Source organism: Dasypus novemcinctus, chromosome 14 (genome assembly GCF_030445035.2).
Source record: "Dasypus novemcinctus isolate mDasNov1 chromosome 14, mDasNov1.1.hap2, whole genome shotgun sequence".
Taxonomy (NCBI): domain Eukaryota; kingdom Metazoa; phylum Chordata; class Mammalia; order Cingulata; family Dasypodidae; genus Dasypus; species Dasypus novemcinctus.
Window position 1 is genome coordinate 108,256,743 of NC_080686.1, and position 8,187 is coordinate 108,264,929.

The window sequence follows — 8,187 nt, forward strand, 5'->3', positions numbered from 1 at the left end:
TTTTGGAATTCATCAATTATATCAAACTGCCACAACCATCAACCACAATTCTCATCCACCTCTGGGTTTACTGTGCTATTCAGTTCCTAGATCATTCTCTAGCATTCTGTCAAGTGGCATTTACATCCCTAGACTATCATTTTCAGTCACATCCTCATTTATAAAATGTTGGTGAGCTTGCTGGCAAACAACATGTAGCTAGAGTGGCCGCTAAGCATACACAATGGCTATCACAAAAGGCACCTCCCTTCTTCCTAGCCAGCTTCCCGCCAGAGAAGCCCGCATGCGCCAACTTCAAAACTACCTCATCCAATCAAGTAGCTGCTTCATATTATCCCAATCCCCTTAGTCTATCTATAATTGACACGTCACCTCAAGCCCCCACCCCTGCCTATATAAGCTGTGCCCCTTCCCCAATAAACTAGACCTGCGCCACGAGCCTGCGTCTCCGGGGGGTTACTGTGTGTTTAACCTGGCTGTGTGATACCGGGGCCCCGTCCTCACTCACAACCCGTTCGAGAAGTTCGCCTCACCGAGATGAAAGCCGTCTAGCTAACAGCCCCAGGGGCACGCCCACAACTGGTGCCTGAACAGGGACCCCCCACCTCGTCCGGACAGCAACCAGTAGGATCCAAAGCGATCTTCTTCGTATCAGTGAGTGAAGCTCAGAATGGGGAACTTAGCCTCTTCTGAGAACGCACTAGAAGCACGTGCGTTACATGCCCTATTAGCTAGCCGCCACCTTAAAATCACTAAAAAATACCTCCATCAGTATTTGGACCTTCTTGTCCATTTTAACCCGTGGCTTTCCACTGCTGCAATATGGAATCCTGCCACTCAGGCTAAATTGCTCAGGTGAGTCAAATCCGCCAAGGTCCATGAAGGGAAAGCCTTCCCTCTTAGTCTCATACCCGCTCTTTAAGCTATTCACGGCTGCCTTACAGGCGCCCGCTGGACACTGGCTAAAACCTCCGGAGCCTAACTCTGTCACTGCCATGCCTCTACACCTCCCTTTTCAGCTCCGCTTACTAACTCTCACTGCTGCGCCTCTACACCTCCTCTTTCAGCTCCACTTACTGCAATTGTCCTTAATCACCACCCATTCACTCCTCCTCACTGCTTTCCAGTAAATTACCACAATGAGATTCTCCTCCCTTTTAGGATCCTTGGCATCATGAAACCATCGCTCACCTTCCTAAAGCCGTTCAAAAACATAGTCTTAATAGCCCCTGTGCTCACATGTTATTAAACAGCATTTCTCATGCTCACAATACACCTACTGATGAGGAAAATCTAGCCCTTCCTATTTTAACCCCCGAACATTTTATTACCTAGAAAGCTCTCTATTATGATGAAGCCAAAAGTGTAGGTACCCACAACATTACTAATGGAATAACAGTCATTCCCCCAAGTGCTTTAAAAGGTGAGGAGCAATAAACCCTTCCAAAAGTTCAGGCTAGCTGTCCCCTCCCCCCACTTTGAACAATGTTTAACCATAACTAAACTAATAACAATGTTTCCAAGCACAAGTTTGCATGTTACAGGCAACATGGATTCCAGAAGAAATCTTAAGAAGTGATATTCAAAATGTCATATGATGGAGAGCTTAAAAGCAGCTATACCAAGAAAGTAAGAATTATGAGTTCATTGTAAACTGTATGTTTCTGTTACTGTGTTGTGATTGTTCTGTGTTTGTCTGTTCATTCAATGTCAGTGCATATTTTGATACCTCCAGATGGTAATATAAATTAATAAATATTTATAAAAGAACTCTATTCAAATGGCCAAAAATTAAATAAGTGCTTATATTAATACTTAAGTTTAAATGTTAACAAAATCTCTACAATGATAAAAATCATAAGTCTTGATTAACAAAATTACTATAAGCCTTTTTATAAAAAGTTGTTCTTTCCTAGATTGAAATAAATAACTTATTTTTCTTCACAGGATAATATGAAGGATGTAAAACTTAAATGAATATTTGGTTAAAAGTTTGTGAAAATGCTAACTGAAATTTAATAAGTTTTTGCAAAAAGGTGTGTTTTGTCCTAAAGTTAGGATGGCTAATTTTCATAAACTCTTGGAACTTAAATGCATGTGGCAAGTTATAGAAAGTATTGTGGTAACTTTAAGTAAAAAATGTGTTCTGTAAAGGTAAAATTTGTCTTAAAATAATATAATTATAGTCTATATGGTTATAAATAATTATAAGAAGTTTTATAAAGCATTGTTTAAATTAAAGTGCTTAAACAAACCTGAATTAATAATAATAAAAAGTAATTTTATAACAAAAAAGCTTGGCTGCAGCCAGCCTCCCTTCACAACTTGCTTCTAGAAAACTGTTTCTGATATTGCATGCTACTAAGTATTTAAAGAAAAGTTCATTATTTTAATAAGCTTGTTTAGTGTTCATGGTTTTATGTTATAAGAAGTTTGCTTGATAACTTTGTATGTAAGCTATATGGAATGTGTTTTTATTGTTAAAGAAACAGAAGATAATTTTGTCCTAAGATAAAATGATTGATTATTGGAAAGAGTAGAGTGTGGGACAAAACCTGAGTGAATACTGAAAGTGCAGAAGGTTGGTGGAAAAGGAATTTTTATAGTTAAAGTTAAATAAAATTTAATGGGTCTATCTATAAAATTTTACAGGCTTTAGTATCAAGTACTATGCTAATGCAAAGTTTAAAATTTTGTTCTTTCTCAAGTCCTCTCAAATCAATCTGTTTTAGTACAAGTTTTTATCCTCAATAATCAGTATACAAAGAAAGTCTATTTTATCAAAATAGCTTCTTGTGCTTCTTGTGCTCATCATTTCCTCGGTGTTCCAAGAAAGGAAAGTTTTATCTCTTTTAAAGGAACATAATGTTCAAAACTGCTTTCTCAAAACCTAATCCTGAACAGTAGCCTTTTATTCTAAACTAATTATAAGAGATTTGTTCTTTTACCTTGAAAGAAAAATTAAAGTAATAATTGAATTCATTTAATATGTTATAAGTTAAATAAAAGGTGTTTTAAAGTGTTATAAAATTAACAAGTTTTTCTTTCCTTAAACCCTCTATTAATTAAAGTCGTATGAAAAAAAGGTTCCTATGAATGCTTAAAAGTTTATAAAGTTACCAATATTTCAGCATAATATTAAAGAGAAGTACAATGTGGTTATTTATAGTTTCAATTATTATAAAAGAGTATGTGTCACAGAAACAACCTCTTATCATAGATTAAAGTAGCAACACTAGTATGCAGCAATCCCAAACACTGCTAGTTTGTTGCAAAAAGTTAAAGTCCAGCTGTATCGCTATCACTTTGTTTTAAAACTTGCTAAGACTTTCTTTAGTGTCTTCTTAGACAAATCAAGCCAGCTGCATTCCTCTATCTGTAAAAAACCCAACAATAAGCTTTTGCAGTGCTTTTCAAGGCTATGTGCATAGCCCAACCATCTTATACAGTATTTACTGATAGTAATAGTAATAAAAAAGCAGCATACATTACTTCTCAAAAAGAATGGGTTTAGCAAACTCATTCATCTGCTCAATGCACAGAGCTTTCAGCAGTCATTAAGGTTTTACAAATGTTTTAAGAGCCCTTGAACATTGTCTCTGACTCTAAATATGTATGTCTTACTGTCAAGCCTATTAAAACAGCTCATATCTTTGCTACTGATGAGTTATCTCAACTTTTCACTAACTTGCAACATCTCATCAGGTTAAAACAGCATCCTATTTACATTACTCACATACGCTCTCATACCTCTTTGCCTAGTCCTATGACAGCAAATAATGCTCGAGCTGATTTATTAGTAGGGTGTTTACAAAGTGCTTGTGATTACCATGCTCTAACTCACACTAATGCTAAAGGCCTATGGAATAAATATCAAAAGTTAACAAGACTACAGGCACAAGAAATTATTCGCACTTGTCCTACTTGTGGACCACTAACAGCGGTGCCTTTTCAGGCTGAAACTAATCCCAGAGGCCTGACTCCTAATCAATTATGGCAGATGGGTGTTACTCACATACCATCCTTTAGTAAACTACAATATGTTCATGTTTATATTAACACTTATTCTCATTTTATGTAGACTACTGCTCAAAGTAAGGAACAGTTGCATCATGTTCGTTCACATCTATAGTCTGCTTTTGCTGTAATGGGATGCCCTCTAAAAATTAATAATACACCTTCTTACATTAGTAAATCCTTTGAATCTTTCCTTTTAAAATATGGTATTCAATATGTTGCTAATATTCCTTATAATCCTACAGGTCAAGCCATAGTTGAATGCAGCCATCATACCCTAAAACTATGCTTTTAAAACAAAAAGGGGGAGATAATGGTATTATAACACCAAAAGATTAATTAGCAAAAGCTTTATTTATTTACATTTTCTTAATGTTTATAATTCATTAACACCTGCGGAATGTCACTCTGGAAAATGTCAAACATCTACAGTAAACACAGGAAATGAAGATCAACCAATATTCTAGAAAGATATTTTAAGCAATGAATGGGAAAAAAGGCAGGATTAAAGTAAGGGGGTGAGGCTATGTTCTTATCATTTCAGAAAATGGAGAACAAATTTAGTTACCTGCGAATAGGATTAAACCCCAGAATGAAGAGATGGGGTCTTCTACACCTTCTGATGATGGTGATCATAAGTAATAAGGAAGCTGCCAGTAATTACACTTATTAGGCCTATATGCCTAACCCCCATTACTTAGAGTGTTAACCTGGAAAAATCCATTCTTTCATATATATCTGAATAAAACCCATATATTCCCTAAACCAATTAATAATCGATTGCCAATTAAACCCTTTAAAGAAAGACAAAGAATCGATAATCTCATATTACCATTTGATTATCAACCCTTATGCATTAGTAACCATCCTTCCTGTATGTAGGTTAAAAATCAGGCCATAATTATCTTCAAAAATAGTAAGACTCAGTTTATTGTGACTTTGTTTCCCTCTTACAATTTAATCATAACCAAGAATCCTACTTATGATTGTCGGAAAATTAACTATAACCCAAAAATGCTCTATTCTATAAAAATGAGGCCTTGCATCCTAGTAGCCATTACCCCACAACTAACATACTATGGAGAAGGCAAACTAAAAATTTTACTATCCCCATCTGTGTCAAAGAGAGCTGCCTTCCTCCCTATATTGGTAAAAAATTAGCCTCACAGGTTCAGTCGCTACAGCTGCCACAGCAGGTGGTGCTCTTGGTCATGGCCTCATCAGCTTGCAATACTTTGAACAACAATGACAAATTAGCCTAGAATCCAGTGTGCAGTCTCTTGACTCTCTGCAGCAGCAACTAACATCCCTCGCCCAAGTAGCCTTACATAACAGTAGGGCCTTAGATCTACTCACAGCTGAAAAAGGAAGAACATGTTTATTCCTCCAAAAAGAATGCTGTTACTATGTTAATGAATCTGGAGTTGTAGAACAAAATATTTAAAAACTTAATAATCTATGTAAAAACGTATATACCAATCAAAACAGTGCCAATCCCTTTCTCAATTGGTTTTCTTCTCCCATCACAGTGTGGTTCATCCCCCTGATTAGTCCTCTTATATTAATTAGTCCTCTTATACTAATCGTTATTTTCTTCACCATAGCACCTTATCTTTTCAAGTGGTTGCGGAGGCGAATAGAAAACATTTCTGCCCTCACTATTTACTCCAGGCAGCTCCACCAGTACCAAACACTCGCGCAAGAAGAAACTGAAGCCACCACTGCCGTGTAGCCGTGTAGCTAGCGCACAGCCACCTTCCCTCCAGCCACGAAGCTAGTTGGCAGCCAGAATGGGTAAGACCTTAGGGAGGCAACCTAAGACAGGCGCAACTGCGTGGCATAAATGACTCGTAACTGGTAACCAAAGATGGGTAAGATTCTCAAGGGAGAACAACCTAAGACAGGCACAGTTATTGCAGTCTTGAAATAAAACAGAAATGGAGGTATTGTTGGTAAGCTTGCTGGCAAACAACATGTAGCCAGAATAGCCGCTAAGCATACACAATGGCTATCACAAAAGGCACCTCCCTTCTTCCTAGCCAGCTTCCCGCCAGAGAAGCCCGCATGCGCCAACTTCAAAACTACCTCATCCCATCAAGTAGCTGCTTCATATTATCCCAATCCCCTTAGCCTGTCTATAATTGACACATCACCTCAAGCCCCCACCCCTGCCTATATAAGCTGTAACACTTCCCCAGTAAACCAGACCTGCGCCACGAGCCTGCGTCTCCGGGGGGTTACTGTGTGTTTAACCTGGCTGTGTGATACCAGGGCCCCGTCGTCACTCACAACCTGTTTGAGAAGTTCGCCTCACCGAGGCGAAAGCCGTCTAGCTAACGGCCCAGGGGCACGCCCACAATAAAATAGCTGTTATTATTTGTTGCCATCCACTCTATACATTTCCACACTCCAGTAAAGCTTACAGTAAAGCTAATTAAAACTTCTACATACACTAAACCTCAGTAGTCCACTCAGTCCTCCTCTTATCTCCTTTAAGAATCCACCACCTACTGCAAGGACTTGAAGATATTTTCCTATAATTTCTTCTAGAAGCTTTCTGGTTCTTGCTTTTATTTTTAGGTTTTTGACCCATTTTGAGTTAACTTTTTGGATAAGGTATGAGATGGGGGTCCTCCTTCCTTCTTTCAACTATGGATATCCAGTTCTAGCATGATTTGTTGAATGGACTGTTGTGCCCTAGCTGTGTGGGTTTGACAGGCTAGTCAAAAACCACTTGAGGGTCTGTTTCTGAACCATCAATTTGATTCCATTGGTCTATGTGTCTGTCTTTAGGGCAGTACCATGCTGTTTTTACCACTGTAGCTAGGTAATATGATTTAAAGTCTGGAGATGAGGCTTTGCTTTTCCTTTTATGATGCTTCTGGCTATTCAGGACTGCTTACTCTTCCAAAGAAATTTGATAACTGTGTTTTCATTTTTTTTTAAATGCCGGTGGAATTTTTATTGTGATTTCATTGAATCTATATATCAATTTGAGTAGAATTGACATCTTTATGGTATTTAGTCTTCCAATCCATGGGCACGGAATGTTCTTCCAATTATTTAGGTCTTTTTTAAAATTTCTTTTAACATTGAATTGCAGTTTTCTGAATACAAGTGCTTTACATCATTGCTTAACTTATTCCTGACTATTTGAGTTTTATATGTCATATTGTATTTTCACTACACTTTTGACACTTTTATTGACATAAACTTCATTTCTAGACTCTCTTCCAGGCCTGTCTCTCCTGTCTATTCTTTTCAGGCTCTAGCACACCCTTTAGTATTTCCTGAAAATATGGCCTCTTGGTTAGAAATTTTCTCAGTTTCTGTTTATCTATGAATATTCTAATCTCGCCCTCACTTTTGAAGGACAGTCTCGCTAGATATAAGATCCTTGACTGGAATTTTTTCTCTTGTAGTGTCTTAAATATATCAGATCGGGAAACGGACTTTGGCCCAGTGGTTAGGGCGTCCGTCTACCATATGGGAGGTCCGCGGTTCAAACCCCGGGCCTCCTTGACCCGTGTGGAGCTGGCCATGCGCAGTGCTGATGCGCGCAAGGAGTGCCGTGCCACGCAAGGGTGACCCCCGCGTAGGGGAGCCCCACGCGCAAGGAGTGCGCCCGTGAGGAAAGCCGCCCAGCGTGAAAAGAAAGAGCAGCCTGCCCAGGAATGGCGCCGCCCACACTTCCCGTGCCGCTGACGACAACAGAAGCGGACAAAGAAACAAGACGCAGCAAAAAGACACCAAGAACAGACAACCAGGGGAGGGGGGGAAATTAAATAAATAAATAAATCTTTAAAAAAAAAAAAAAAGTAAATATATCAGATCACTGTCTTCTGGCATTCATGGTTTCTGGTGAGAAATCAGCACTTAATCTTATTGAATATCCCTTATATGCTTTTCTCTTGCTGTTTTCAGAATTCTCTCTTTGTCTTTAGCATTTGACATTGTGATTAGTATGTGTCTCAGTGTTGGTATATTCAGATTTTTTCAGATGGGAGTATGTTGTGCTTCTAGGACATGGATATGTATGTTCTTCAACAAGGTTGGGAAATTTTCTACCATTATTTCTTCAAATATTCCTTCTGCCCCTTTTCTCTTCTCTTCTCCTTCTGGGACACCCATGACACATATGTTTGCATGCCTTTTGCTGTCATTTAGTTC